This window comes from Sinocyclocheilus grahami, unplaced genomic scaffold (genome assembly GCF_001515645.1).
Source record: "Sinocyclocheilus grahami isolate Dianchi unplaced genomic scaffold, SAMN03320097.WGS_v1.1 scaffold2635.1, whole genome shotgun sequence".
Taxonomy (NCBI): Eukaryota; Metazoa; Chordata; class Actinopteri; order Cypriniformes; family Cyprinidae; genus Sinocyclocheilus; species Sinocyclocheilus grahami.
This window is the reverse complement of record NW_015507814.1, coordinates 1-7,687: the sequence shown is the minus strand read 5'-3', so window position 1 is coordinate 7,687 and position 7,687 is coordinate 1. Positions and strand designations below refer to the sequence as shown.

The following is a 7,687-nucleotide window of genomic DNA, read 5'->3' as shown; positions in this document are numbered from 1 at the left end:
CTCTCTCTCTCTCTCTCTCACACACACACACACACACACTTTCTCTCTTTCTCTCACATACACACTCTCACACTCTCTCTCGCTCTCTCTCTCTCTCGCACACACACACACACACTCTCTCTCTCTCTCTCTCTCTCACACACACACACACACACACACAGATATCCTCATCTTCATGACACAGCAGTGAATCAAACACCTGTTTTCTGAGTTTACTCACAGTCGGCGTGTGTGAAGCATCGCTCCGTATCTGGAGGAAGTCAAAGGAAACGAGAGAAAACTGAAGCTGAAGGTTAATGAGCTGAAAGCATTAGAACCAGCAACAACTCCAACAAACGACGAACACACCACACCTCCTGTGTTTGTAAGCATCGACACAAGAACACATACAAATCAGTCAGTCTTACATTCACTGACAACCAGCATGTCACTGTACACATTTTGCATGCTATGATTTTGCATTTTCTGAACAATGTGTTCGTGATGCAAAACTCATCAGCATGCTGTTCTGTGCTTTCTACAGTGTTCCGAGAGGTATTAAGTGTTGCACTTGGTTGCTAGGGTGTTCTGGTGGTTGCTAGGTGTCAGTGATCTTCTGGTCTGTAGATGTGCATCATTCACTGTGCGTCTGTGGGGTTTTTATGAGATCACAGTGACAGCACACACTCCTCACAGACTAACAGCCCTGATCTCTAGCGTCTGTGACCCGTGTGTGTGTGTGTGTTCGTCTGGCAGACTGAAGCGCTCCACAGTATCCCACTGCGTTACGTATGTCTCCATGGAAACATAAGTCACACATCATGTGTCACTGAAAGTGTGTCCAAACTCAGTCTTGGACGTAATGTCGCAACACACAGGTGTGAGTAACTGTTTTCATCACGTGCTCACTATTTCTTTGTCTCTTCTTACAGATCATTTGATATGTGCCGAGTTATTTATGTGTTTTTGACTATCAGCGGCCAACTTGTCTGTTGGCGTTTGTCTGTGCTGTGAATGGGCCTTTAGGCATGCAATCTTTACTGCGGTGGAAGTGACGCCTCGGGTGACTGAAACTACACCAGAAACAGCAGCAGTGAGGATAAACGTGGCTTTGTGTTGATCCCAGTGAACACACACACACACACACACACACACACACCTGATATCAACCGCCTGACACTTCATCAAATATTTACAGGCCTGGGCCCTTATTCTCAAAACATCTTTAGGCTATAAGTAGCTCATAACGCGCCGATTTAGGAGAAAATCTTAAAAATAATGAGTGTGTCGGTTCTAAATGTAGGACTCCTAAATCTTTGCTCTAGGAGTATTTCACCAAGTGTGTTAGCGCTAAATCTAGCTCCTAAATCTGTGAAAGGTTAGGTGTAGTGAAGAAGAGTCCTAAGCCACAAACTATCCTAAAATAGCTGTCGCCGGCAATCTGCCTCGGAACCCGCTCAGTCTCTGCTCAGTCCACACAAACACTGGCTGTGTGTGAATGTGGGCGAGGAGCAAACACTCACATCACAGATCCCACAGAAATAAAAATCAAGCTTATTTTAAGAGCATTATGATTTTTCAGGACAATCGAACACATTTTACCCCTAAACAGTCTGGGGTTTGTTTGTGCTTCTAATTATTCTCAATGTGATTTTCATTAAATTCTCATTATTATAACAGTGATTTGCTTATTTAAATTCACATAAATTAAAGTCATTAAAACAAACACCATGATGTACTGTATGTTAGTGGGTGTTTCTAAATACAGGCACTTTACTCAAATAAACTCTTTTCAAACACGCTTCCACTGGTTCGAACGGGATCATCACATCTCAGATGATCTACTGTGTTTGATAACACTCTATAAATCACATAGAAGATCCAAAGACAACGAAACGCTGTTCAGTGTCAAGTTGTGGAAAAAGAGTGTTAGCATTGCCTTCCTTCTGATCACAACAAAAGAGTGGATGAACTTTATTTTTAATGAACATCCAGACCGCGTCAGTAAGAACTTGATCCTATTTTCCACTTCATTTTATCGCAGATTCGTTAACAAACAAGGCACTATTCGACGTGAGAATCTCAAAATGATTGAAACTAAAAGACGATGCCGTGCGACTATATTAGATCCGACAGTAATGTCGCAACACACAGGTGTGAGTAACTGTTTTCATCACGTGCTCACTATTTCTTTGTCTCTTCTTACAGATCATTTGATATGTGCCGAGTTATTTATGTGTTTTTGACTATCAGCGGCCAACTTGTCTGTTGGCGTTTGTCTGTGCTGTGAATGGGCCTTTAGGCATGCAATCTTTACTGCGGTGGAAGTGACGCCTCGGGTGACTGAAACTACACCAGAAACAGCAGCAGTGAGGATAAACGTGGCTTTGTGTTGATCCCAGTGAACACACACACACACACACACACACACACACCTGATATCAACCGCCTGACACTTCATCAAATATTTACAGGCCTGGGCCCTTATTCTCAAAACATCTTTAGGCTATAAGTAGCTCATAACGCGCCGATTTAGGAGAAAATCTTAAAAATAATGAGTGTGTCGGTTCTAAATGTAGGACTCCTAAATCTTTGCTCTAGGAGTATTTCACCAAGTGTGTTAGCGCTAAATCTAGCTCCTAAATCTGTGAAAGGTTAGGTGTAGTGAAGAAGAGTCCTAAGCCACAAACTATCCTAAAATAGCTGTCGCCGGCAATCTGCCTCGGAACGTGAATATTTGAGAAACATTTGATGATAATTTAGTTTTGGAGGTTATCCCCACTCCAGATTTTCCTTTGATTATATCCTTGTTTTCATTAAGCAGCTGAGCAAGAAGTAACCGCTGTTCTTGCGTTTGCGTGTCTTACTATCAGCCAGGATTATTCTACTCTCTTAATTAAAAGGCTGATTATGCGCATATTCACTAATTGTTTACGAGAAGCATACAGGCGGACAATTAGCTGAACATATACTTGTTTAATTAGTGACTCTTAGCCTGCATTTTAAAATCTTTATTTGAATGTGGCAACATTTTTATTTTTAAACCTTCTACAATATTCCCATGAATACATCTCTGACAGAGACTATCAGCCAATCACTGTGTGCATAGTTAATAAGCTTGATGACATCATCCATAGCAACGAGGTTAGCCCCGCCCCCTTACTCTGAGCTTGAGACTTCTCTTTTATTCTTTCGTAAAAGTTTGTTTTGTGAATACGGGCCCTGATTTGACTTTATTGAATATGAATATGAACTTCAATTTTTTTATATATTCATTATATATTATTCTTATATTTTAAATAATAAGTGTATTTTCTATGTATGAGTATATTAAAAAGTGTATGAAAGATGGTTTCAGGTGTACTACAAGTGGTAACTAAATACTTTTTTTTTTTAATACAGAGATGGCATGTTAAAAGCACATTTTACTTCATATTCATGGTGTCCCAAAATAGCACAGTTGAGTACATTTAGATGATCCTAAGATTCTCTTAAGAAGTACTAAAGAACATTTTTGGTATATTACGTAAATTAGTGTGTGAGAATAGAGCTCTTTAAGTACATTATGGAAGTGTGCTCAGTGTACTGAAATAAAGTGTATTTTACTGCAATTTTCCCGCACAGGGCAGCTAACAGAGAACATTCTCCGAGCGTTCTGGAAAGGTTCTGAACAAACATTCCTGCAGTAACGTTAATGGAACGTTTGTTCAGAGTTCTCTGGTCTTCAATAATGTTCTCAAAACGTTAGCACAAACACCTTATTTATACATAATTGTGGAATGTTTTAGTTGGACGTTCATGTAACATTTTTTTTAAATGTTGCAAGTTGTTTCAAAGAACGAGTCAAAAAGTAACATTCCCATAATGCTTGCCAAATGATAAAACGGAATGTTCCCTTAATGTTTGTATAACCAAGAAAAAATATTCTAGAAACCTTTTTACAAACAGGAACATTCAGAGAACATTTAGAAATAACGTTTTTAGAACTTAATGGGAGCCATAGCAAGCTCACAGAACATCTCTCTGTTCTAAAGATCGGATCCACTATCAGTACAACCATCAGAGAAGCTTCTCTGCCATCATAGCCTAACTCTGATAACTGACAGGAAACTCACATAGCCCCGCCCACAGTCTGATCTGATTGGCCCAACATACTGAATGCATTCCTATGTGCTGTGATTTGCACTCAAACACACACACACAGACGAGCATGCGTGTGTGAATCTGTTATTACTCTAACTGGACTGGACAGGGGATCTCAGGCGGCTCTGGGACAGGAAGCAGTTATCAGAGAGCAGGAAGTGCACCGCTGGAGAGTGTGTGTGTGTGTGTGTCTGCGGGACAATCCCCCCGCTGACGGGAAGTGAGTGGAACGTTCCATCAGGCGTTGCTCAGCTCGCACTCAGAGGTCAGAAACAGGCCAGCACCATTTTGGCTGCAGTAGGTGTGTTCAGGACGCAGCTGTAAGGAGACACCGACATGCCAAACACAAACACACACACACACTGAACACACACACACTGAACACACACACACACACAGACACAGACACAGACACAAACACCGCTGCTTCTCAACATCTACAGATCACCTCAAATACAACAATAAAATCATTCAGGACCAAATCAAGGACAGCTGCATCGTCTATATCAAATGCATTACAATGAAACACAACTTTTGTTTATCTTCATTTAAGAGTTTCTCTCTGTGCACTGGAAAAATATGTTTATTTAAATGAATTTAACACAGTTGCTGAATATTTTATCACAATTTAATTGTGTTCAGTAAATATGTAACACTGAAGTTTAGTGAAGTATTGAATTAAACAAATCATTTTTTGTTGCATTAACTGCAAATGCATGGGTGGACTTTTAGTTCCCAGAATGCTGATTTGGAGAGTAAATGCTGAACTGAAGTGTTATGCATTGGTGAGTGGAGCTGTTAGTGTTTGGTGCTGGGCTATGCTGGATGCTGCTGTTGATGTGTTTGTGGTTGAGAGGATGAACATGAGTTGGAGAACTGAAACTGTGCTCATGTTAGTGCAATGACAAACTGGAAATGTCTAAAATTAAAATAAACGAATGCTGTTAAAAACAACTGGAAGCATAGAATTTTTTTATTTTTTTTTGCAGATGCCGCTTAAATATTGTCATGGATTCTGCATTTCAGATAAGTCTCCCGTCACTGAGCATCGTTAAACTCTTCAGTGTATTCTGTGATCACACAGTCCTCCAAATGTTGACTTCATCAGCTCATGGTGTTTGTCTGTTATCTTACACTCCATATGAGCTGAAGACGACATGAGCCTCAACATCTGCTCGCCGTGCGTTCACACACACACACACACTCACTCACTCACTCACTCACTCACTCACTCACTCACTCCCTCTCTCACTCTCTCACACACACACACACACACTCTCTCTCTCACACACACACACACACACACACACACTCTCTCTCTCTCTCTCTCACACACACACACACACACTCTCTCTCTCTCTCACACACACACACACACACACTCTCTCTCTCTCACACACACACACACACTCTCTCTCTCTCTCTCTCACACACACACACACACACTCTCTCTCTCTCTCACACACACACACACACACACACACTTGTCATTGTGTTCTGATCTGTGCTGTAGGTCAGTCACCTGTGAGCTGAAACTCAATCCACATCATTACCTAGAAAACATCCGAGCAGAACCGGAACAGAGAATAAAGATCATCAGAAACACAGATCTTCACCTCGACTCACATCAAACCCATCTGTCCACGAGAATCACAAGAAACCTGCCACAATTCGAGCCAGAAACAGAAATATGAAAATATATATAAGAAATGAAGCCCGAGGATGATGTTTTTCATGTCATTGCCATGATAAGCACATTTTCACCAAATTCTCATTACTGCAATGCAAACACTTTCATTTAATATGTGCATGATCTTCTTTAAATAATAAAGTCTCTGTACAGTCTAATAGTGTTTGCATTAAATGTACAACAATGCTACATGGTATTTTTTTATTTAAATTTTTTTTTTTTTTTGCATAATGAGAATCGAATGAAAATCAGCTTTGAGTATAAAGAGAATTTAGAAGAATAAAAACTTCCTAACTAAAACATCCCGACGTCCAATCAAAGGAAATTATGTCACAATTCAAATCCTGCTAAAAACAGGCTTCACTTTCTTTATACAAAACATGATTTCTGAATTATGAGTCTGACACGTTCTTGTCACATTCAGGCATCAGATATGATGCGTCCACACACAGATCTGGAGTCAAACCGCATCAGGATCCGGATTGTATCTTCAGAGGCCTGCAGGGTTGCACCAATGTTTATCTCACACATTTACACGCCTGACGAGATGCAAAAGCCAGCTGAACCTTTATATATGGCTTTGATAACATAATCTGCAACACCAAACAGCTCGTTCTGGAGACAAAACCACATCAGATCTGAGCAGAAGCGACTCAACATCAGTAATACTAACAGCAGCTAAAAATAGCCTTCATACACAAAACATAATTTCTTATTTTGGGGGTTAATTATGAGTCTGACACGTTCTTGTCACATTCAGGCATCAGATATGATGCGTCCACACACAGATCTGGAGTCAAACCGCATCAGGATCCGGATTGTATCTTCAGAGGCCTGCAGGGTTGCATCAACACAATGATTCGGTTACATATTTAAATCATATTTACACGCCTGGCGGGACATTTGGCTTTGATATTAACATAATCTAACATAGCAAACAGCTGGTTCTGCAGACAAACCCACATCAGATCCGAAGCGAATCCGCATCAGTAATATTAACAGCAGCAGCAGCGAGTGTTTAATAGTAAGACGCCCGTGATTTCGGCTTGTTTGACCGAGCAGATGCTGCAGCCCATCCACCGATCCGCGTGTGTGTGTGTGTGTGTGTCTCACCCATCGCCTGACGCTCCTCTAGATGTTCACTGCGGATGGTCACTCAGGGTGGAGGTGAAAGCCAGGCTTTTGCTCGCATCGGAGCGGTCGGGTGCGTCGCGGAGCGCGGATGATGCTTCAGTGACGCTCCGCCGGTGATGCGTGCGGCTCGCGTCGGGTGTCCGCGTGAAAATCCATCCTGCTGCGGAAGAAAGAGAAAATCGCTCTGGATGTGCGTCGACGCCTCGATCGCCGCTTGATCTCCGTTAACGGGAGCGACGAGTCCGTCCGTGCTGCTTCCTCTCGGTCTGTTTTTCCGCTGAAATGACGCTCTTCCGCCCAGCAGTGATCGGTGCGTCCGTCGGTAACGTTACCGGGGGCGCAGAGACCCGCAGCTCCGCCCTCCGGACCACCGACACACACACCCACCCACCCCAGCGGATCACTTCAGCATCATGCAGCTCTTCATCCTCCACACCAGCACATTATTCATCAGAAATCCTCGCTGATTCTTCCGCCGAACACCGGAATCACGTTCATATCAGAAGGCGATGAGATGATGGTGTTCGTGGTTCGAGTATAAAACAGGAACCGTGTTTTGTTGAACTGAGTAGACTACATTTTAGCGCAAGTAACGTTACCAGCAAACTGTTACCTCACATTAAATGAACCTCGCATGAAAGAAAAAAAAAAGGTTTTAAACATTTAAATATCTGCAATGTAATTTCACAGTTCTGGCAGGTTCTCTCGAAGTTATGAACAAACATTCTAGCTGTAACATTA

General features: G+C 41.9%; 1 protein-coding gene across 1 annotated transcript in view; it reads right to left on the bottom strand.

The window, feature by feature from the left end:
- LOC107575428 (beta-1,4-mannosyl-glycoprotein 4-beta-N-acetylglucosaminyltransferase-like) overlaps window positions 1-7,538 on the bottom strand; it is a 25,961-nt gene extending 18,423 nt beyond the window's left edge. Inside the window, exon 1 of the mRNA XM_016261805.1 lies at window positions 6,926-7,538. The gene's annotated coding sequence lies outside the window, so the exon portion shown is untranslated. The remainder of the gene's footprint in view (window positions 1-6,925) is intronic.
- Window positions 7,539-7,687: the final 149 nt, after the last annotated feature.